Raw genomic sequence first — 25,525 nt, forward strand, 5'->3', positions numbered from 1 at the left:
TTGTGATGGTCTGTGAATTCCAGCCTACAGTGTCAATTTTACTATGAGGTTAGGACCATCAAATTTTTTGTTCCAATCATTTTGTAATGATTTCAATCTTCAACATGGCCTTACTCAATATTCCAGATATCAAGTTGATGATTTTACAGAATGTTCTTTACATTATGATGATTTTATGTACAAAACAGTCACCAATAAAATGACTATCTGGGTTTTCAGTCATGTATAACTCATAACTAAAAGTAATTTTAATAAAAGTATACATATGTATAGTTTATAAATGATCTGAATGCATCTTCCACCACTGATTACCAGTAATGTACAAAAAACAGTAGTATGCTGTGGTGATCAATATAGCTATAACGTCCCAGAGTATTTGTATTTTCAAGGTCACTGCTTTTTGTATTTTAATGTTTATTCTGTAATAGTCAATGAAGCCTTAAGTAATGAATCCATATTTGCAATGCTTCAGAAATGTTTGATTTTTATGCTCTGTGACAAAGAAATAATGTTCAAATCTGTTCTTCTGTTCTTTTGCTAGACCCACAACAGAGGCAGAATGGCTCTGATTATAGCGCATGATTTTCAATCTAAATGGCAATTCCCACATTGCTTATTGCACTTGATGGTAAACACATCCGTACACAGCCTCCAGTTAAAGGTGGCAGTCTTTACCATAATTACAAGTCCAGCTTCTCTGTAATAATGATGGCTGTTGTGGATGCCAATTACAAGTTCGTCTACGCCAGTGTGTATTTTGTAGAAGAAGGAAAAGTGTCTTTCTTAAAGCATGGTGCTTCTGTTATTGATGTTAGCCTTTTATGCATAGAATACTATGTATATACTGTATCTTCAGACTATACAACTTGGGTGTACTTTGAAAGCATTGAGACAGGTGTCCATGACTGTTAGAAATAGTGCTTACCCCAACCCTGTATTGGAAACTGAGGGAACTGAACGTTTCACCTGCACAAGACATAAAGTAACTAAAATATACAGTGAGGGGAAAATTATTTGATCCCCTGCTGATTTTGTATGTTTCCCCACTGACAAAGAAATGATCAGTCTGTAATTTTAATGGTAGGTGTATTTGAACAGTGAGAGGCAGAATAACAAGAAAAAAATCCAGAAAAATGCATTTCAGAAAAGTTCTACATTGATTTGCATTTTAATGAGTGAAATAAGTATTTGATCCCCTATCAATCAGAGAGATTTCTGGCTCCCAGGTGTCTTTTATACAGGTAAGGAGCTGAGATTACAGTAGGAGCACTCTCGGGGAGTGCTCTTAATCTCAGCTTGTTAACTGTATGAAAGACACCTGTCCACAGAAGGAAGCAATCAATCAGATTCCAAACTCTCCATCATGGTCAAGACCAAAGAGCTGTCCATGGATGTCAGGGACAAGATTGTAGACCTACATAAGGCTGGAATGAGCTACAAGACCATTGCCAAGCAGCTTGGTGAGAAGGTGACAACAGTTGGTGCGATTATTCCCAAATGGAAGAAACACAAAAGGACTGTCAATCTTCCTCTGGGGCTCCATGCAACATCTCACCTCATGGAGTTTTTCAATGATCCTGAGAACAGCGAGGAATCAGCCCAGAATTACACTGGAGGATTTTGTCATGATCTCAAGGCAGCTGGGACCATAGTCACCAAGAAAACAATTGGTAACACATTATGCCGTGAAAGACTGAAATCCAGTAGCGCCCACAAGGTCCCCCTGCTAAAGAAAGCACATGTACAGGCTCATCTGAAGTTTGCCAGTGAACATCTGAATGATTCAGAGGTCATGTGGTCAAATGAGACCAAAATCCAGCTCTTTGGCATCAACTCAACTCGCCGTGTTTGGAGGAGGAGGAATGCTGCCTATGACTCCAAGAAGACCATCCCCACTGTCAAACATGGAGGTGGAAACATTATGCTTTGGGGGTGTTTTTCTGGTAAGGGGACAGGACAACCGCACCGCATCAAAGGGACGATGGACGGAACCTCCTTCCCTCAGCCAGGGCATTAAAAATGGGTCGTGGATGCAAAGAGGAGTGGGCCCAAATTCCTTGAGATGTGAGATGTGTGCAAACCTGGTGGCCAACTACAAGAAATGTCTGACGTCTGTGATTGCCAACAAGGATTTGCCACCAAGTACTAAGTCATGTTTTGCAAAGGGGTCAAATACTTATTTCACTCAAATCAATGTATAACTTTTTTTGAAATGTGTTTTTCTGGATTTTTTTCTTGTTATTCTGTCTCTCACTGTTCAGATAAACCTACTATTAAAATTACAGACTGATCATTTCTTTGTCAGGGAGCAAATGTACAAAATCAGCAGGGGATCAAATAATTTTTTCCCTCACTGTATACTGTACATTGGCTAATGGTGACTTGTGAGGACTTTCATTCATATATATATATATATAAAAACATAAACATACATATGCTAATTCCAGAAACAAACAATGTGATTTCTGTGGCATTTCACACTGACACTGTGGACCATATGTGTGTATGTGATGTAGCACTAAATGTGATGCCCTCTTTTATGTTTTAATCAACATGCTGGAGAGCTTCAATGTCTTTTTAGCCACTTCACTTTACTTAGCATTTTGCACAACATTTCTTATAGCACAACTTGCGGTTCCCCTCTAAACTGTCCAGACACACACACACACACACCCGGAACCAAAATCACATGTAATCATTCATAACATCACATCTTCCCCACTTTAAAAGTAAAGCACTATCTTTGGGATTCTTTACTTCTATTACTAACTTTTATGCAAAAAACAACCTTTTTTTTCTTTTATCTAACAGTAACACAATAGTTGCAGTTTAACTGTGAGATATTACAATCAACCTTTTTCTTTTTCAACTACCCCAGTCCTTGAAATATTTAACAAATTTCAATAAGCCTTTCAGGAGGTCTAACAGGTCATCTTGGTCTGCAAGACATCGCAGGAGAGACATTATTGTTGCAGATTTTGCCTCCCCATCTTCAACATTTACTTTTTGGGGTTTTCATTCTTTGCTGCTTTTGCTTTGCAAAATGTGTTTTGCTCCTCTTTTTTAATGGCCTGCACTGCAGCATCTTCTCTATGTAGTTCCTTGGCTTGTGCACAAGTTATTTCAGCAGGTCTACACATATTGACTGCTTTCTCCAGTGTCAGAGCTGGTTCACATAACAGTCTTTCCCTGAGACCATTATCAGGAATCCCACAGACTATTTTGTCCCTCACCATTGAGTCTCTAAAATCTCCAAATTTCAATATTTCATTGTGGAAATAAATACTGTGACCTCTACTACTCTACTACTCTGATCTCATGGAAATCCAGAAAACAGCCATTCAGGAATGTATCTACTTAGAGCAGCTACTCAAAGGTATGGATACATACCAATACGCACAAACAAAAGTGTATGAAGACAACCAAGGTACAATAGCAATAGCCAGAAACCCAGTTTACAGGCAAAGGTGCAAGCACATTGACATCAAGCAGCACTTTATAAAGGAAACTGTGAATGATGGCAAGGTAATCTTGGAATACCTACAGAGCAAATGGTTGCTGACATTATGACAAAGCCAGCCACTAAGCTAAAGTTAAAGAGGTTTGCTCGAGACATGTTTGGTACTTAAAAGAGTAAAAGGTTTATGTTTACATCGTTTATGTGAAAGAGAAGCCTTATTTGTTATTTTGTTTTCAGGTAACTTAATAAGCTAAGAGCAAGTGTGGGTGTTAAGTATTGCACTCTTACTCGTTAGATTATGGCATCAGCCGAACTACTCTTGTTTTATTGAATGTATTACGGTTCATTTGGGTGTGATGTCATTACGTTATACAATGCACTCTATGTAAAATGTTTATAGTGTTAATGTCGGATGTACAGAGCCGATGCTTGTTCAAGTTTATTAATAAATGTTCCAAAGAAGTTGATAATGAGACGTGTAACGTTTTGTTTGTTTTCATACGTGTGTTCAAGCCCATTCAAATCCATTTTAAAACAAATGAGACAAGTCTTTAAAGAGCAAATGGTGGCATATAAAATAAGAGCTGTGTCTGTGCTTATGGTATCTGTCTGCATCTCAGTCTGTCCATAAGCTGAGGTGTTACAAACAGCAGAACTGATTACTGGAAGAGTTTAAGAGTGAACAGATATTTAGAGACTGATATGAAGTTTTTCCAGAGGATGAAAGCTGATTTATACACTGTAAAAAAAAATCAAAAGTTGAGAAACCGAAAACTAAATTAAAAAATTAAGGCAACCGGCTTCAGGCTTTCAGTTTCCTAAACCTGTAGAGTAATAAGTTTAACAACAAGCAACAAGATTTAATTTTTAAGATAAACTGACTTGAATTGAAATGAAAGTGTCCAGAAAATGATATTCTTTGTAGACCTTTTCCAAGACAGAATATGAGTCAATCCAACTTGAATAAATGCTATTATTTATTGAATGGCATTTAATAAAACCAAGGCATTGAGTCTCAATAACTCTCCAGTAAACAGAACCAAATGACCACAACCAAAAATCCAGACATTATTCATGGCACTGAATATACATTTTACAAAAAGCTCTCTTTTCAATATTAATATCATTTATCTTCAGTAAAATATCAATTATAAAGCAATAAATCGATACAAACATGAAAGAAAGTTTGCAAATAGGAATAAAAAAACGATATAAAATTTTGCACCAATTATAAAAGAGTAAGCCTGAATTAAACAATGGTACATAAACAATCTGAGTCCAAGGAGTGAAAAAAGCAGTATTAGAGATTTTGAGACCAAAACAAATAAAAAGAACAAATAATCACTGAATACAAAACACAACTAGATGAAATATTGAGAAATATACAACGACGACTTTTTCTGGATTCACTGCTATGGCCATGAAACTACAGTGTGAACCTTTTGAGTCAGCAAGTATTCTGAATATTTCTAAGTAATCAGATTTGGGTAAAACAATGGAAAAAGACCAAAAATGACTTTGCTATGGCTTCACAGCTGCAGCTTGAACACTTCAACAAACAAGTCCAACAAACTCAGCTCCAATAACGAAACTATGAAAGTGCATAGATAACTGTTAACTTTTTTATAAACAGCAGCCAAGATTAAACATCCAGCTTCAGAAGCTTATTCTTCAATGACTGCACTCTTGCAGTACACTGAGAGCCAAGGGTCAGAAATAATGTCTGAGTCACCTCGAAGGTATACTTCTTCGGGTACTCAATGTTAAGTGCATAAATGATACCAAAAAGTAAAGCAAATGCATTTGGCAGGTCATCAACATCATCAAGCACAATTTTCTCTTCCAGCACCACAGCTATACTTCTTGTGTTTGGGTTGGTTATTGCCACATCTTCAACAAAACTGAGGATATCTACTTTGAGTCCCTTAGTGCAGGTTTCCTTCTGGACTGTGTCCTACAGAGACAACAAACTATGGGTCAAAATCAATACAGGACAAAGATAAGAAAAAGAAGAAGTGTCTTGCTCAAGGGTACAATCAAGGAAGTTATGTTTTGTGCTGGGACTTGAACACACAACCTTCTTATCAGAGACTCAAAGCCATCACTACAGCTAGCTTGCACTGCTTCACTGGAATCTTTAAGTGCCATTAATTCAGTGGGAGAAATAGCTGAATCAATGCAAACTAGTTATGGTGTTGCTCTGGCATGGTTGTAATGCCTCAGTGACAGAAGGCTTGATCAGAAGGTTGTGTTCAAATTCCAGCACACTTCCAAGCAGCATTGGTTGAGTAAGACCCTTATCTTTCAGCTTAGTTGTATCCTACATCAGTCAAATGAGCAAGTGTGCTGGGTTATGTGTCATTTTATGCAACATTAAGATATTACAGCACTTTACTGACGACCCAAATTGTCAGTCAACTGCTGTAAAATTTAGAGCGTTTTGGTTTCTTATGTTCACTAATCATTAAAATATTTAATACACTTACATTTTTGTTTTAAGGCGAGTCGTTTGGGTTGTAGCAATTTGAGAAAGGATAGCATTCTCACAAACGTCTCCACAGGCCAGCCATGTTAGACATGACGGATAAGATAAAAAATATTAGCAGATACGTTCTCAGTAGATTGTCCTCCTTTTCTCTCAGAAACAAGGGAAGGCCACAAAGTGCTGCAGATTTCCTGTGTGTCAGGATAGCAGTGGTCTAAAACACAAATAGGAAGCAGGAAAAACATGGACAAAGTAAATGGCTTTTACTACAGCTAACATTTGTAGTATGCAGTTATGTTTTTTAAAACCTCACAATTTGAAGTAAACTGATGTTGTTACCCGTTCATCAAGTCTGTCTAGGAGTATTTGAATTTCTCCTCCCAAGGCTCCACTTCTTGATCTATAGAGCTTGATCAATCGTGGTGCAAGTGAGTCCAAGTAACTAAGAAAGATCTGCCTGAGATCAACTCGAGTAACTCTGTAGAATTCTGCATATATCTGCAAAAAATAGAAATAGTTCAAATTCACTACCCTAATGTTATGTTTGGGGATGAAAACATGCACTAAAATAAACTGCTGTAAAAATATATCAGATGATTTTTTTTTTCAACTTTTGTTTGCATAAATCTGTTAATCAACCTCAGTTCTGATCAAAACTACTAAATGTTCAAAAACATCCAGGATTTTAACTCTTTAATTGCCAAGTTCATAAATGATGTCACTGATTTGGGGAAAAAACAATATATAAAGTAATTGTGGACTGGATATTTTTTTTACTTTTTATCACAGTCTTGGACATGTCAAAGATTAGTAACAACATTAGCTCTGATGCATTTTTAGTTTTTTTTGCAGCATCAGATTAAATTTTTTCTCCCTAATTTACTGTTGGTGGCTGTTTTTGCCCCATAGACTTCCATTATAACCACATTTTTTGTCTGCACAGCCATGACACTATATAATCATGCATTCTTGATTGTTGCTGGTTTTCCCTGTTGGGAAGAGGTAAAATTTGTGATTTTTACTGTTGATGACCATGTGGCACCGTTAACCCTTTAGATAGGCCTGAGCAAAGAAAGCTTAGTTTCTGGCTTTTGTGTGTGTGTGTGTGTGTGTGTGTGTGTGAGAAAGTGAGAGAGACCACCCACCCTGGTGCAGAACACCATGGTCGTGAGTTATATTCCGAAATGGGGGAGGAATGTGATCCTCATCAGCACAAGGCACCGCGAGGCAGTGGTGACAATGTTCATAAATCTGATGCAGAGTAGATTTTTTACAGAAAAAATGGAAAAGTGTATCGCTGAAGGATTTTAAGGTAGTTTCAAACTGGCTTTACCATCAAAAAAAGACAAGCATTTCATACACAGGCCATACATAGGTTTAGTCTGTACTTCTCACCATCCAAAGGCCACAGGTGCAGAAATACACTTTGTTTTTGTGTACTCCATGTAGTTGTGAGGGCTGAGGTACATATTTTGATTTTCTCAGACACATCAAGGTTAGTGTGCAAAGGTCTCTCTCTAACTTTCACACACACCCACATGATAACAACTACTGCTGAACAACAAAAGCTAGATTTCAGTTCACCACCAGGTTCCTGGCCGTTATTAACTGAACGATTTGGTGAACTCCTCGCCAGTTCTGCGGACAATCCAATAAAGTCACGTTCCCATACCGGGAGTCGAACCCGGGCCGCCTGGGTGAAAACCAGGAATCCTGACCGCTAGACCATATGGGAGGGTTCCCCAGGAGAGTTGAGATCGGCATTTTACTCGACCACCAAGCAGTTTGAGCGCCGGCGTGGTATCATCCAGAGCTTTGCATGGGAACCTTGCATTGCAGAGCACAAAATCGGCCAGCGCTGACCGAACATTCAGCTACTCGAGCTGTCACTCCAGCGGAAGATCAGCCGCTAGACAGAGCGTGGGCTGGTGTTCCTGGTGCAGAAAGCCAGCATACCTCCTAGTACAGGACTCTCCGCATTTCAGGGATTGTGGGAGGTGTTACTCTGCCAGCAATTCGGCAGCTGGAGTCTGTGGCACACCTCTGGGCTCTTAAAAGGCAGCCGAGCCAGCCAGGAGTCGAACCTAGAATCTTAAGGGGAGCGGGGTCCTACCTGCTTATGTTTTTCAAGTGACAAATGGCCAAAAGCCATGCCTAGCATTCAACGGTGATGTGGAAAAGCCAATGCCGTGACCCGGATTCGAACCGGGGTTTCTGCGGCCACAACACAGAGTACTAACCACTATAAGATCGCGGCACCCCACACACCTGGGCCAGCAGGAAAAAGGAGCTGCTACATGTTGTGATATGGGTTCTGGCGCCCCTCTGGCCTGGTGCAGTGGCTTTTGATTTAGACATGATTGGAATAGTTGTAATCTTTTTTGACACTATATCGAGAGACGATCTGATTCATACCCAAATGATACCTTCTGTGCTTTTTAAATAAAAAAAAAACAACAAATAAATTAAAAAATCCTGCAACCCGGATACACTACATGATTAGTTCTATTGACACTGGGACTGACACTCACAGACACCGAGAGAGAAAATAAGCCAAAAGAGAGTTCACCTCAGTTCATCAAGAAGCTTAAGAACGATTTAAGTTGAAGAGGTCAATGGTACTGTGACTTTGGTTATGTAACGTTTTGCGCAGTGAATCGAAATGAACACAACACCAACATGCTGCTGGCTGCAATCAGTGATCGTTTTCGGATTCCGTTGAGGAAGCGTTCCCGGCCGTTATTAACTGAGCGATTTGGTGAACTCCTCGCCAGTTCTGTGGGTAATCCAATAAAGTCACGTTTAACGGTAACATTATTAGCTAGATGGCATATTCTTCTGCTATGGAAACAAATTCTCCCTCCATCTTTTGATGACTGGCAGTAAGATGTTATGAGCTTCATTCATTTGGATAAAATTAGGTACACAATAAAGGGCAATACTGCCATATTTTCTGAAACTTGGGGCCATTAATTTTTATTTTTTTCTGATTATGTGAATTCTTCTTTTATAGTTGGCCAGTCTAATCATTAGGATGTCCTTATAATTGTGGCTTGATCAAGTATATGCACTGTGTATACATAATTTATATTAATGTTTTGTTTGCTGATGTAAACGATTGTGATTATATTTAGTTAGTTAGTTAGTTAGTTAGTTAGTTAGTCTCTAAACTCAAACTCAGTTTCTTCTGTACATATTTGACATACACTATTTTTTGGTTTGTATAACTGTATATATATAATCAGAAAGAGGACATTCTTTAAAAAAGAGAGATTTGATTTGAAACCTGAACTGCTATCAGGTCCATGCTGAACACCTTCTGACCAATCCAAATCAAGTATAAATTTTAATCTCAATACTGCACATAATTATCAAATAAAAGTCTATCAAGCTGTTATCCAAAAGTCTGAAATAATGTTTCTCTTAAGTGTTTTAATTCAAATCCATATTTTGGTGTGATTTATACACATGGGTTTGTCCATTCTGACTTTTGGACGCTTTATTATGTCCATTTTATGAAGAAACAGGAAAAGACTTTGAAAATCATCTGTCATTTTCTGATCATGTTAAATATCAACACAACTAGACTGAAATATACAGGTGAGATATGCAACTAATTGTAACATGAAGAGAGCAAGATATAAACTGATATCTACTGGTTTCCTGTCAGGGTTGTGGACTGTTTTCTGCCCACTAGAGACCCCCACTGCCTTTTTGTTGGTGTCCAGTCTCTGTCATTATGTCTAATAGGTGTCTCCTGTGCTTTGTTTAGGTTTGTGTATTTAAGTCACCCTTTTCCTCCACAAATACTTTGCTTAGTGTTTCCTGTACCTTGATTAAGTCTAGGTCAGCCGTGTGCTCTGTTTTATGGCCTTGTCCTTAAAAGACTTTGTGCATCTGGTATAGTTCTTTGTTTTGATTCATTGACAAGTGCTCTTTTGAATGCCTTATGGATTTATTTTGTGGACTAATTAGAATGACTTTTTGGAAGTATTGACTTTGTTTTTTGATTAGACTCCTGTGAACCTTTTGTATGCTTTTGGATTAACCTTGTGGATTTTGGGGATTTATTCTTTGGAACTACTGTCAAGTCTTTTGAGCTGACTTGTTGGATTTGTTTTGTGGATTATTTGACTTGCATTATTATCTAATTAAAGATAAGTAAACATTTCTCCAGAACTGTGATCTGGTTATCTGTATTTGTGTTCAGCCCCCTTTGATTGTGTTCAGGTTTTCTCACTAGTCTTGCCCTCACTCACCGCCATAACCTACTGTTCCTTCATTGGACCACTTTTGATAGATACTGACTACTGCAGACCGGGAACACGCCACAAGAGCTGCAGTTTTGGAGATGCTCTGATCCAGTCATATAGCCATCACAATTTACTCCTTGTCCATACTGTAGGCTTGCCCATTTTTTCTGGTAAAAACCTATAAACTATAATGTGCTCACCATACAAATAGATGTATGATAATACTGGATTCAGGAAGCTTCTGCAGATGACAGCAGAGGAGTTTGATATCTTGCTGGGGATGGTTGGACCTCTCATAACCAAGCAGCACACACAAATGAGACGGGCAATATCCCCAAAAGAGCGTCTAGCTGTGACCATGCGGTTTTTGGCAACAGGTGGGTCCGGCAGAACAATATTTGATTCAACAAGTATTACTTTTAAGTGTGTATTGCTATATTTTATAGTTACTTTATTTCTTGTGCAGGCGAAACGTTCAGTTCCCTCAGTTTCCAATACGGGGTTGGGGTAAGCACTATTTCTAACATAGTCATGGAGACCTGTGCTGCTCCTGTAGGTACTCACTGATTCCCAACATTTACTCAAATGCTGTACTTAAAGGACACATTTAGTACATTGGTAAAAAATAACTTTTAGTAAAATTAGCTTAAAAATGAACATCTGTTTCAGTAAAATGCATCAGTTATTTGTGATGGTCTGTGAATTCCAGCCTACAGTGTCAATTTTACTATGAGGTTAGGACCATCAAATTTTTTGTTCCAATCATTTTGTAATGATTTCAATCTTCAACATGGCCTTACTCAATATTCCAGATATCAAGTTGATGATTTTACAGAATGTTCTTTACATTATGATTATTTTATGTATAAAACAGTCACCAATAAAATGACTTTATCTGGGTTTTCAGTCATGTATAACTCATAACTAAAAGTAATTTTAATAAAAGTATACATATGTATAGTTTATAAATGATCTGAATGCATCTTCCACCACTGATTACCAGTAATGTACAAAAAACAGTAGTATGCTGTGATGATCAATATAGCTATAACGTCCCAGAGTATTTGTATTTTCAAGGTCACTGCTTTTTGTATTTTAATGTTTATTCTGTAATAGTCAATGAAGCCTTAAGTAATGAATCCATATTTGCAATGCTTCAGAAATGTTTTATTTTTATGATGTGTGACAAAGAAATAATGTTCAAATCTGTTCTTCTGTTCTTTTGCTAGACCCACAACAGAGGCAGAATGGCTCTGATTATAGCGCATGATTTTCAATCTAAATGGCAATTCCCACATTGCTTATTGCGCTTGATGGTAAACACATCCGTACACAGCCTCCAGTTAAAGGTGGCAGTCTTTACCATAATTACAAGTCCAGCTTCTCTGTAATAATGATGGCTGTTGTGGATGCCAACTACAAGTTCGTCTATGCCAGTGTATATTTTGTAGAAGAAGGAAAAGTGTCTTTCTTAAAGCATGGTGCTTCTGTTATTGATGTTAGCCTTTTATGCATAGAATACTATGTATATACTGTATCTTCAGACTATACAACTTGGGTGTACTTTGAAAGCATTGAGACAGGTGTCCATGACTGTTAGAAATAGTGCTTACCCCAACCCTGTATTGGAAACTGAGGGAACTGAACGTTTCACCTGCACAAGACATAAAGTAACTAAAATATACAGTGAGGGGAAAATTATTTGATCCCCTGCTGATTTTGTACGTTTCCCCACTGACAAAGAAATGATCAGTCTGTAATTTTAATGGTAGGTGTATTTGAACAGTGAGAGGCAGAATAACAAAAAAATCCAGAAAAATGCATTTCAGAAAAGTTCTACATTGATTTGCATTTTAATGAGTGAAATAAGTATTTGATCCCCTATCAGTCAGATTTCTGGCTCCCAGGTGTCTTTTATACAGGTAAGGAGCTGAGATTACAGTAGGAGCACTCTCGGGGAGTGCTCTTAATCTCAGCTTGTTAAGTGTATGAAAGACACCTGTCCACAGAAGGAAGCAATCAGATTCCAAACTCTCCATCATGGTCAAGACCAAAGAGCTGTCCATGGATGTCAGGGACAAGATTGTAGACCTACACAAGGCTGGAATGAGCTACAAGACCATTGCCAAGCAGCTTGGTGAGAAGGTGACAACAGTTGGTGCGATTATTCCCAAATGGAAGAAACACAAAAGGACTGTCAATCTTCCTCTGGGGCTCCATGCAAGATCTCACCTCATGGAGTTTTTCAATGATCATGAGAACGGCGAGGAATCAGCCCAGAATTACACTGGAGGATTTTGTCAATGATCTCAAGGCAGCTGGGACCATAGTCACCAAGAAAACAATTGGTAACACACTATGCCGTAAAAGACTCAAATCCAGTAGCGCCCGCAAGGTCCCCCTGCTAAAGAAAGCACATGTACAGGCTCATCTGAAGTTTGCCAGTGAACATCTGAATGATTCAGAGGTCATGTGGTCAAATGAGACCAAAATCCAGCTCTTTGGCATCAACTCAACTCGTCGTGTTTGGAGGAGGAGGAATGCTGCCTATGACTCCAAGAAGACCATCCCCACTGTCAAACATGGAGGTGGAAACATTATGCTTTGGGGGTGTTTTTCTGGTAAGGGGACAGGACAACCGTACCGCATCAAAGGGACGATGGACGGAGCCACGTACCGTCAAATCTTGAGTGAGAACCTCCTTCCCTCAGCCAGGGCATTAAAAATGGGTCGTGGATGCAAAGAGGAGTGGGCGCAAATTCCTTGAGATGTGTGCAAACCTGGTGGCCAACTACAAGAAATGTCTGACGTCTGTGATTGCCAACAAGGATTTGCCACCAAGTACTAAGTCATGTTTTGCAAAGGGGTCAAATACTTATTTCACTCAATAAAATTCAAATCAATGTATAACTTTTTTTGAAATGTGTTTTTCTGGATTTTTTTTCTTGTTATTCTGTCTCTCACTGTTCAGATAAACCTACCATTAAAATTACAGACTGATCATTTCTTTGTCAGGGAGCAAATGTACAAAATCAGCAGGGGATCAAATAATTTTTTCCCTCACTGTATACTGTACACTGGCTAATGGTGATTTGTGAGGACTTTTATTTTTATATATTTTCATATATTTTTATATATATATAAAAAATGTAAACATAAATATGCTAATTCAGGCTAATTCCAGAAACAAACAATGTGATTTCTGTGGCATTTCACACTGACACTGTGGACCATATGTGTGTATGTGATGTAGCACTAAATGTGATGCCCTCTTTTATGTTTTAATCAACATGCTGGAGAGCTTCAATGTCTTTTTAGCCACTTCACGTTACTTAGCATTTTGCACAACATTTCTTATAGCACAACTTGCGGTTCCCCTCTAAACTGTCCAGACGCACACACACACACACACACACACACACACACACACACGCACACACACACACACCCGGAACCAAAATCACATGTAATCGTTCATAACATCACATCTTCCCCACTTTAAAAGTAAAGCACTATCTTTGGGATTCTTTACTTCTATTACTAACTTTTATGCAAAAAACAACCTTTTTTTTCTTTTATCTAACAGTAACACAATAGTTGCAGTTTAACTGTGAGATATTACAATCAACCTTTTTCTTTTTCAACTACCCCAGTCCTTGAAATATTTAACAAATTTCAATAAGCCTTTCAGGAGGTCTAACAGGTCATCTTGGTCTGCAAGACATCGCAGGAGAGACATTATTGTTGCAGATTTCGCTTCCACATCTTCAGCATTTACTTTTTGGGGTTTTCATTCTTTGCTGCTTTTGCTTTGCAAAATGTGTTTTGCTCCTCTTTTTTAATGGCCTGCACTGCAGCATCTTCTCTATGTAGTTCCTTGGCTTGTGCACAAGTTATTTCAGCAGGTCTACACATATTGACTGATTTCTCCAGTGTCAGGGTCAGGGTCAGGTAATGAGACCATTATCAGGAATCCCACAGACTATTTTGTCCCTCACTATTGAGTCTCTAAAATCTTCAAATTCACAAGTCTTACTTAGTGTGTGCAGTTCCGCAAGGTACTGGTCAAAACTCACTCCTTGTGTTTGGTCAGCAGAGAAAAATTTGTATCTCTCAAAAGTGACATTCTTACTTGGCACGAAGTATTATGGAACATGTGCCACACACAAGACCTGAAATAATTGTTTGGTCTAAAAACCACACACCTGGCAACACACAAACATCATCTGACATTCACTGAATTGAACTAGATGACTGTTCCTGAGAAAATTCAGCAACTTATTATTTCAATCAATTTACGCACTAGGCTTTCTCACAACAAATCAATCTCACTGTTGGATATGTAATCTAATGATGATGAGGTAGTTCTAGGTTTCGCCTTGTTTTATATAAGCTGTATCCGATACTGCCATCCTGTGGTGAGATTGAGAATTGACCTAATACAGGAGACTTACTATCAGGTACCACAGAGTATAGAAGTAATGCATTAAGTCTCTTTATATACTGTCACAAGAAGACCAGCCTGTAACCACTTAATGAAATAAAAATAGTAAATGAATTAAATGACTTGAATGAAATTTTATTTTTATACTTGTACAGAAGGCCATCATACAGAGGTGGCAGCAGGAATAACACAGGCTACTGACTTAACACCTTACTACACACTGTGTCACTTTAAATTTCATTCATCTCAGGTTACTTTTAGAAGCATTACTGCACTTTAAAGTTTTGGACCCTGTGTTTTCTATAATGTATAATTTTCATTTTGAATGTACTTTTTTGTGATTTCAGTATTTATACCCTATACTCTTATACTTACACTCTACCCATGTGTGTACTTACCCCCTCTGTTACCCATAGCCCCTCCCTGCATGCTTCGTCTCGTCAGCACTGTGAATGTCATACATGTGTCTTAGACCTTGAGTCCAAGAGAATTATTTCATCTCATCACACTGTATGTGGCTGTGATTATCTTGAAATACCGCATAGTTAAAGCTCTGTGAAGAGATTCTGGCACTTAGGTTTAAAACACTTAAATCCTCATTATTCCCATCCTACAGTTCTGTTATTTATTTTAAAGTAAATTGTTCTTCATAAGTATACCAGTAATTGTTAAGAAGTTTCTGTCAGTTCACATTTCACAATACAAATCAAATCCAGCTCCAAGAAGAGATTCAGGGTCTAAGGTGATCTGTTATAAAGAAGGTATCAGCTTTCATATAAGCATTTCTTTAATGTTAACTAATGCAGTAAATAAAGTAAGTTAACAGAGCCTTAATGTAAAGTGTTATCACAGTATGTTTATATGGTTTATTACTCACATAAATAATTGTAATGTGATAAATGTATTGATTATGTCCACTGAAAAAATGTCCAAAATTCTGTGACCACATTAATAATCTGGGATTTTTCTTCAACTGCATTTTTTCCTATTTAAAATATAGAAAGTAAACAATAGTTCATTTAAGATTCTGTACTCTTTCTAGGTGTCTATTTAAAGGTCAGATTTTCCTCATGTCTGATCTTTTTTACTGAAGCATGTGTTCAAGTGACACACTGATGCATTTGATCTAAAATGGCTTGTAAGGTTTTACATAAACTTGTGGTGTCCATGCAGCTCAAATGCACACACTCATTTAAAGCAAAAAAGGCAACATGCTAAATGCTAGAAGCTCAGAAAGGCATCTTGCATAAATTTCAAAGATTTGCAGAAAGAAAGAAAGTTGTTGTCAAATAATATAATCTGAAAAACAAATTGATGCATTAAATTAGAAAAAAATGCCAAAAAGAAGCATTTTTACTAGTGGTCTCAGACATTTGGACCCCACTATATATTTTATTATGGCCTTAGCAAGGCTATAAAGTGTCCAGCTTTTATATATTTCTTTTCTGTTCTGTACATTCCTTATTTTGAAGGCTAGTGTATTAATTTAAGTGTGTTCATTTATGACAGAAATGGCCTCAATGTGTCTTAATATGTCCTTGTTTTGTCTGTGCAGGCAACATTTATAACTGATTCCAGGTGTTTTGAGGAAATGCATCTCAAGCTCTGACATACTGCTGTGGCTGAAATTGATTTTTAAGACACTAATGTACATGGAAGTTGCTGGACAAAGCTCAGTCTGATGGTGTGCTTTTAGATCATTTGTGGCATATCTTGCTTCTTGTCATAGATAAATGTGATCTGTCTGAAAATGGAAAAATGGTGTTGGCAGTAGGACTAAAAGGGAACTGGAAGCAAACATTTTGATCAGTGGAGTTAATAAAGCTTATCTAACAGTTAGAACAGCTGTCCTGTGTGACTGAACAAAAGTGAAGCAAACAGATTTCTTCAGCAGGGGGTATCTGTCTCGTAAGCTGTTTAGTGAAGAGGAATTCTGCAGTATGATTAATGCTGTCACACCTGACTAATGGTGTCTGAACTCAAGCCACCCTACACTTGGAATAAATGAGGGACGCTGTGTCCACCTGTGTCCAGGGGGTGATGTTTCACAGCGAGGGTCTGAATTCATCTATCTAATAATCCCACTCCTAATCAAACCCAGCCTTAGATATGATTTAAATTATGGTAGAATAACTATGTTACTCATATGGGAAATGTCTCAATCAATAATGCTTTACATTATGGTCCCCTTAAATGATATTATTTAACATTAGTTTACATAAACAAACCATGTATGTCAGTATTAAAATACCCCGCCTACTGCTGAACAACAAAAGCTAGATTTCAGTTCACCACCAGGTAAAACAATTAGTTTGACTGAACTCAATAAATTGGTTGCTGCATTTATTGTTGAGGAGATGCAGCCACTCTTCACTGTGAAGGCGCCGACATTTTGTAATATCATCAGCAAAATCAGGGAAATGGACAGGGGCCGTGCTCTCCGATCACAAAACCTTTACAAGCTTTTTGGACAAGGCATATATAGAAATGGAGGCAGACCTAAAGAAAACATTTGCAGATTGATCTAATTTTAGAATGACTTTAGGAAGACTATATTGCACTCTATAATGTCTTTATTAACTTGAACTGTGAGTTTACTTTGTAATGTAACACATATAGGTTTCTATGTGTATAAAATGAAAAGAGAACGAGTCTACTGGTCAAATTTAAGAAAAAGTATCGCAAAAGTAATGTAACGCGTTACTTTTTATAAAAAATAACTAAGTAATGCAATTAGTTACTTTTTTAGGGAGTAACACAATATTGTAACGCATTACTTTTAAAAGTAACTTTCCCCAACACTGAATATAATATAATAACAAATATATAATATATTTGTTATTTTTCACATTTTAGTAAACCATTTAAAGGTTGTGAAATTCTGTAAAAATGATCTGTATATGAGTGAAAAATTCAGTTTGTGTTGCGTTTAAAGGAAACTTTTATACATATACTGATGGCTAAAAATAATCAGAATGAGACCGCAATAGGAACAAATATAAACATTTATTTAAGCAAAGTCTATAAGAAGTATACAAATAAGTTTATTTCTAAACAATTCTATATATGTATTTACAATCTATAGGCTATTGATGGGAATAGGGGGAGTGGGATAGGAACAGAGGGATAGATTAATAAGGGATGATTATTAAGGGATGAGGGATCTTAAATGCTAAGGTTAAGCCCTTCTTCAGGTCCTGGGGTTCACTGTACAAACCTGTAGGAAAGAAAAGAGATTTTTTAAATATTAAGTCGATCAAAAATAGAAATAAAATGATTTCATACTTACGTGTGGAGCCTGAGCAATGTAGGAAAAAGAAGTGAGAGAAAAGAAGATGAAATGAAACAGAGGAAGAAAAGATGAAGTGGGTAAGGGGAAAGACATTGCTCAGAGCTCCTCCAAAATGTCCATCATCAGCTGGACGTGCAGCTTGAGGAGTCGCTGAACTGTGGTGGCTAAGGCTGCTGGGTCACTGTAGAGCTCCAGAGGCTGAGTGAAGAGTACTTCAGCAAGCTCTGTAAGGTAATCCTATTGACAAATTCCACACACATCCAACATAGTGTCACTGAGTTTAAGATACAATCCTGAGAATTTGTGGATCGTGGCATCAGAAGATATTCAACACTTACAATAAGCACTGTGAAGTACAGCTCTGCTGCAGGCTCCCACACGTCCACGTCCCACATGCTGAAGAGCGCAAGCAGGCGCTCCAAGAAACCTCCCTTAAACTTTTGGAAAGAAAGACAAGCTTCATTAATGCCATGTCTTATCAGGTTTAAAAAATATGGAAAAAGAAAACCAGATCAAATAGACCATGTTCTGAAACTCAAACATTACTTAGAAATCTCCTGATAAGACACTTACTGGCTGAGGTTTTGAGCCATTTATAAAGTAGCTGAAGAAAATCAGCTCAAAAAAACATCCAGGAAGTTGTAGTGGTGGTCCTGCACAGAGTAGAAAAGATACAAAAATAAATTAGCTTTACATATTGGAGTCCTGTTTTCTATATTAGCAAAATCTGTTTCTTTAAACATCTGTCATTTCACACAGGCGTTTATTAGCTTACACAGGAGCTGAGCTCTGCTTTAATCGATTCATGATTGGAAGGCGTCCTCAGGAATCGAATCAGGGTCTCGTAGGCCAACTGCACACCAACTGCATCCTGTTAAAGCAAACGAAAAAATCTCTGTAACTCACTTTGGCTATGGCTGAGAAACTGAAATTATTTCCATCACAAAAATGATACAGTCTTTCATCATTCTGAAGTCACCTGGTTGTTAGCTGCTGCCAGTCGCATGACCATCTTCTTTCCAGCCATGAACAAGAAGTTCTGCTTGTGGATGCTGGCAAGCAGAGTCTGAATATAAGACAGCACACAATATAAAAGTTAAAGCAGAGTGGACTTTACCTGTGCAGTAACAGCAGCTGAATAAAGGTTTTACTCACAGCAAACGCCTCACGAAGCGCGGGCACCTTCAGGCCGATTTCAGTCACCCCTCTGTCTGAAAGATGGCAGCTAAGAAACAAGAGATGTAAATGTTTAGTGTATATTAAACATACAATACACTGTTACATCATTAAAGAGTGAAGAGGATCGTACCAAATGAAGGGCACCTCCAACTCCTCTGGGTTAAGGCGCTCCTCACTCTCCTGCAAGCCAAATCATTAAATCATTAAAACTCACACAGTAAATTTTACAGTATCCGAATCAGGGGAATAGCAGCATATGTAGATACACATCAGGTCTGAAAGTCTGAATTACCTCACAGTCGTTGTGATCATAGTCCCAAGTGGAGGTGAACATCTGTCCATCTTCAGCCACATACAGCAAAGTGCAGGTTACCGTTGTAATGGTTTGCTGTTGAATAAAAAAAATATCCACACTGAAGACAAATAAAAGCACAACTGACAAAATTCTAAAAGTTACTAACTACAAGATACACTTCATGACAGTGCAATAAATTTACCACAAAATAATGTGGCACGACGAATGATGTCTCCATTCGGTTACAGGAGATGAACTCTGTAACCCTCCCAGATTCAGCCTTAAGAGAACAAATTAAAGTGAACACAATTAGTCACTGCAATTAACAAAAGTTTTGTGATGCCACAACGAATAATCCCTCACCTGTATGACAGTGAAACAGTCCTCTATGGAGGACTCATAAGGGAATCCCTGCAAATGACAAAAAGCTGAAACTCAAGATCTATTTCACAAACGTGAGCGTCTAATAATCATCAAGGTCAATTCTCTTCCTCAGAGTAATTAAGTCTGTGATTACCATGTGATTCAAGCTGCTCGTCTTGGTGGATTTAAACCAACAAAGACGGCTCTGTGGGCCCCTTATCATCCCCAGGAAGTATGTTTTCATTTCCACTGACTGAAAATAGAGAAACAAAACTAAACATTACAACTTGTAAAGACGGGTGTTTGTGTGTTTGTATCTCAGCTGCTGCACTGTAGAATACCTTGAACTGGGAGATGGAGGCCTGTGCAGAGAGGAACTGAATATTACACCAAGCGCTGATCAGCTCACCAGCATCGAGCGGCTGTGAAAAGTAGAGCAGGAAGATCATGAGTGCTTCTGATCACAGCAGTTTCATACTAATATTCTGTCACTTAGAAATAAACAGAAAAACAGGTGAAGGGTCTTGAGGTTGTTCTGTGGGCAGCAGCTGGATGTTCGGCTCAACAAACTTAAAACACACAAACACAATTAGTCACTGCAGTTCATAACATTTTGTGATGCCACAATGAATAATCCCTTACCTGAATGCCAGTGAAACTCTCCTTATCACTGGTATAATAAGGGAATCCCTGTAAAAGACAATTAGATGAAACTCAAGATCTACAACCACATTTCACAAAAGTGCTCTTCTAAAAATCATGTCAGTTCAAAAATGTCCATTCTCTTCATCAGAGTAATAAAGACTGTGATTACCTCGCGAGTCAAGCAGTGTGTCTCTGCGCTTTCAAACCAGCAGAGCCGACTCTCTGGACCCCTCATCATTCCAATGATGTCTCTGCTTATGTCCACTGGCCAGAAATAGAGAAACAAAACTTAACATTAGATCTTGTGAAGAAAGATGTTTGTGTGTTTGTATCTCAGTTACAGTAGTGTAGAATACCTGGGAGAGGGAGGAGACTACAGACACACACTGAACATCACGGCAGGCACTGTCCGGCTCATCAGCATCGAGCGGCTGTGAAATGTAGAGCATGAAGATCATAAGTGCTTCTTATCATATCAGATTTATACTAACATTCTTTACAGTAAAAACAACCTTGTAAAATCCATTGATTGGCTTTAGGAAATAAATGAAGGATTTTCTTACCAGAATGACAGCTGAAGGTTCTTCGTGTGGTTCGGTGGGCAGCAGCTGCAGGATTGGCTCAATGACCTTAACACACACACAAACACACACACACACACACACACAAACACACACATACACATACACATACACATACACACACACACACACACACAAACACAAACACACACACACACTTAGAAAAAAGTGGCCTGTAGGTTTTAAATGAGGTTAAAATATTACTATTTAACTGACACATACCTGGAGGACAGAGGGAGTATCTGCTGATTCCTCCAGCACATCCACAGGCTCTGCAATAGATTATTTTTCTGTGACTCAGAATTATGACTCTTCAATTACACAATATCAAACTTTCCTATTAATGTATAAAAGTTAATAAAGCAGTGAGTTTGATAATTAGTTAACTTGTGAAGAAACAGAAAAATTGTAGCAGTCAGATTGTGTAAATTCACTGTACATGTGACCTGATTAAACTCTCTAAAACCTCCTGCCCCTGTCCACCACCCAAATCTATAAAAAATATTATACTGTATAATTATTAAAACCTTTATACTCACTATGATATTGTGGAAATGAAACCATTAGTGAAGTTCTCTAGGTAGATACCATACACCGCTCAGCCATAACATTATGACCACCTGCCTAATATGCTGTTGGTCCCCTTTTTGCTGCCAAAACAGCCCTGACCTGTCGAGGCATGGACTCCACTAGATCCCTGAAGGTGTGCTGTGGTATCTGGCACCAAGATGTTAGCAGCAGATCCTTTAAGTCCTGTAAGTTGCGAGGTGGGGCCTCCATGGATTGGACTTGTTTGTCCAGCACATCCCACAGATGCTCGATTGGATTGAGATCTGGGGAATTTGGAAGCCAAGTCAACACCTCATTCTCATTGTTGTGGTCATCAAACCATTCCTGATCCATTTTTGCTTTGGGGCACGGTGCATCATCCTGCTGAAAGAGGCCACAGACATCAGGAAATACCATTACCATGAAAGGGTGTAGATGGCCTGCAACAATGCTTAGGTAGGTGGTTCATGTCAAAGCAACATCCATATGGATGGCAGGACCAAAAGGTTTCCCAGCAAAACATTGCCCAAAGCATGACACTGCCTCCGCCAGCTTGCCCTCTTCCCATAGTGCATCCTGGTGCCATGTGCACACACACCCGTCCATCCACGCCATGTTAAAGAAAACTTGATTTATCAGACCAGGTCACCTTCTTCCATTGCTTCGTGGTCCAGTTCTGATGCTCACGTGCCCATTGTTGGTGCTTTCAGTGGTGCACAGGGGTCAACATGGGCGCCCTGACTATGCAGTCCCATAAGTAACAAACCGTGATTTACTGTGTATTCGGACACCTTTCTATCAGAACCAGCATTAAATTCTTCAGCAATTTGGGCAACAGTAGCTCGTCTTGTGGATCGGACCACATGGGCTAGCCTTCACTCTCCACGTGCATCAGTGAGCCTTGGCCGCCCATGACCCTGTCACCGGTTCACCACCGTTCCTTCTTTGGACCACGTTTGATAGATACTGACCACTGCAGACCGGGAACATCCCACAAGAGCTGCAGTTTCAGAGATGCTCTGATCCAGTCGTGCAGCCATCACCATTTGTCAAACTCGCTCAAATCCTTACACTTTCCCATTTTTCCTGCTTTTAACACATCAACTATGAGGACAAAATGTTCACCTGCTGTCTAATATATCCCACACACTAACAGGTGCCATGATGAGGAGATCATCAGTCTTATTCACGGCACCTGTCGGTGGTCATAATGTTATGGCTGATCGGTGTACATCTGTAACCATGCCCTTTAGCGCGAGAGCTGATTAATCAGTAGTCTAAGTATGATTTAGTATAAAACCAGTAGTCAGGGTTGTTAAAAGTCACTTTTTAATGGGGATGAGTATTATATTGTGGAAATAAATGAAATTCTCGTTGGTCAAGCTCATCAACTCGTTCAGGATTTTAGTGTGTAATGTAAAACAACAGCCAAGTTCACTAGCAGCTTAACTAACATTAGGCTAAACATTATATTTATATTATATTTACCGATAAAATGTGTACTAATTACAACAAATAGACATGTAGATATAATTAGTCCAACTATTACAGTGTAATTTAAATCGGTAAAAATCGGCTAAAGTCCGCTAGCGCGCTAGCTAGCGGATCACAAGGCTAATCATGATTTAGTGTAAAACCAGTAGTCAGGGTTGTTAAAAGTGACCTACTAACAGGGTCAATATTTCATTGTGGAAATAAAATAAATTCTTGACCAAGCTTAAGGATTTTATTGTGTCATTTAAACCAGTAGCCGAGTTCGCTAGCACGATAACTAGCATGATGCTAACTGTGTAAATGAAATGATTAGCGAAGTTCTCTAGGTAGATAACATACATCTGTAACTAAGTCCTTTAGACCTGACTAAATCACTAGTCTAGTCATGATTTAGTGTAAAACCAGTACTCAGGGGTGTGAAAAGTCACCTTTTAAATGGGTAAATATTATATTATGGAAATAAACTAAATTCTCGTTACCCGAGCTCATCAACTCGGTTCAGGATTTTAGTGTGTAATTTAAAGCAGCAGCATGTTCACTAGCAGGTGAACTATTATTAGGAGAAATATCATATTCACATTAATATAACCAATAAAGTGTTAAATAATTACAACAAATATACAAGTTCTCTCGGTAGATATGATTAGTCCAAATATTACACTGTCATTGAAATCGCTAAAAATCGGCTAAAGTCCGTTAGCGCGCTAGCTACTGAATCACAAAGCTAAGCACGATTTATTTTATTAAAACCAGGAGAAGGGGTTGTTAAGAATGGACTTCTAATGGGGTAAATATTTCATTGTGGAAATAAAATAAATTCTTAAACCGAGCTTAATGATTTTATTGTGTAGTTTAAACCAGTAGCCAGGTTCGCTAGCACGGTAACTAGCATTAGGCTAATTCACGGCAAGATGAGGTGTCTTGTGTGCTACATAACATTAGACTGTAACACTGTCACTTTAACATGATTTATTGTAGAAACAGTGTGGCATTAAAGGATAAAGATCATCCTACCTTGAGGACACTGAGTGTGTTCAGCAGGAGCAAATTATAAAATGTAAAATATATAATTTGTAAATGCATTTTTTACGGACTTCACTTCCTGGTTTCCGTACAGTTCGGTTTTTCTCGGAGGTTTTCGGTAGATGCCGTAAACAGGAGTTGTTTTTTTTTTTTTTTAAGGTCGTATCGTCTTTAAACTGGTCCTACAGCTTGAATTCTAACTGTACAGCTACATGCTGCCTTAAACTTCAGCTATGCTTCACTCCCTGGGCTTCCCGGACATTTCAGCTTATTATGATTATTATTATTATTTATTCATTATTGACTCTTGTTACTAGTTAGTGCTGGTTTATACTAGTTAGTGCTGGTTTATACTGGTTTATACTAGTTAGTGCTGGTTTATACTAATTAGTGCTGGTTTATATTGGTTTATACTAGTTAGTGCTGTTTTATACTAGTTAGTGTTGGTTTATACTGGTTCTGAAGGTCGCAAGATTTGGATTATCTTTTGGCATTTTTGCTACACCCCTGTTTCGGATTTCTCTGTACTCCAACTACTGGATTTGACTCCTACACCGACTCTACAGCGCAGCGATGATGAACTTCGGGGGAGGAGCCGAGCCTCAGCACCCGGATGTGGATCCCGAGCCCGGATGGAGCGGACTGTACGACCCCTGGAATGGTGAGTTACTGAGTTTCCTCTTTTTCACTTAAGTATAAAGTCTTTTAAACACCGCATTATTACAAAAAACCACAATCAGGAATATCGTTTTATATGATTAGATGGTTTTGAGAAATTCTGTTCGGCTAATCGCTTTACGTACCCGATCAGTATGCTAAAGCTAGCGGACAAAATGGCAGACTCCAGTGAAACGAGCAGGGAAGAAGAAAACAGTGTTCATGTTTTCAGATATGTTAACATCAGCTTTTCATAAAAGTCCCAATGTTTACTTAACGTTTGTTAAAGTTTACTAAGTCAAGCCGAGGAGTATTAGCAAAGATTAGCTAGACGGCTAGTTAGCATGTAGCTAAGTAATTGTTTTTCAGTGTTTATAGTTTTTTTTTTTGATGGAGTGAATAGAATAAGTTAAAATACTTACAATAACATGAAGTAACTTATTATTTTAAGGATTTTTCATTGTCCGTGTTTGTCGAGTTGTTAAAGCGGAGAGAGAAAGGGGCTGTGAGGAAAGGCAGCTAGCTGAACAAAACCAATCGGTACAAATAAATGGAGCTAGTGTGGCAATGTAGAGTGCAGCTTAGGCAAAAATATCAAGCTGTTTGTTTCAATTCTGTTCAGCAAGGTTTTGTTTCTAGCTGTCGTGAATAAAATAGTTAGGAGTAGTGTAATTTACGATAAAGGGCGAATTTTTGAGAGGAGACACAATTGGACTCAAAGGGGATGTGAACCACTGGAGTAAGAAAGTGCTAAAGTAATAGACTGTAATAGAAATGTATTTTAATCTGCATTTTTTGGGGGAAG

At 38.3% G+C, this 25,525-nt stretch overlaps 1 non-coding gene across 1 annotated transcript; it reads right to left on the reverse strand.

Moving 5' to 3' along the window:
- Positions 1 to 7,608: 7,608 nt before the first annotated feature.
- trnae-uuc (transfer RNA glutamic acid (anticodon UUC)) lies at positions 7,609 to 7,680 on the reverse strand. The gene has a single exon. It is a non-coding gene; the product is annotated as a tRNA-Glu (tRNA).
- Positions 7,681 to 25,525: the final 17,845 nt, after the last annotated feature.

The sequence above is a fragment of the Hemibagrus wyckioides genome, unplaced genomic scaffold (genome assembly GCF_019097595.1).
Source record: "Hemibagrus wyckioides isolate EC202008001 unplaced genomic scaffold, SWU_Hwy_1.0 Contig7, whole genome shotgun sequence".
Taxonomy (NCBI): Eukaryota; Metazoa; Chordata; class Actinopteri; order Siluriformes; family Bagridae; genus Hemibagrus; species Hemibagrus wyckioides.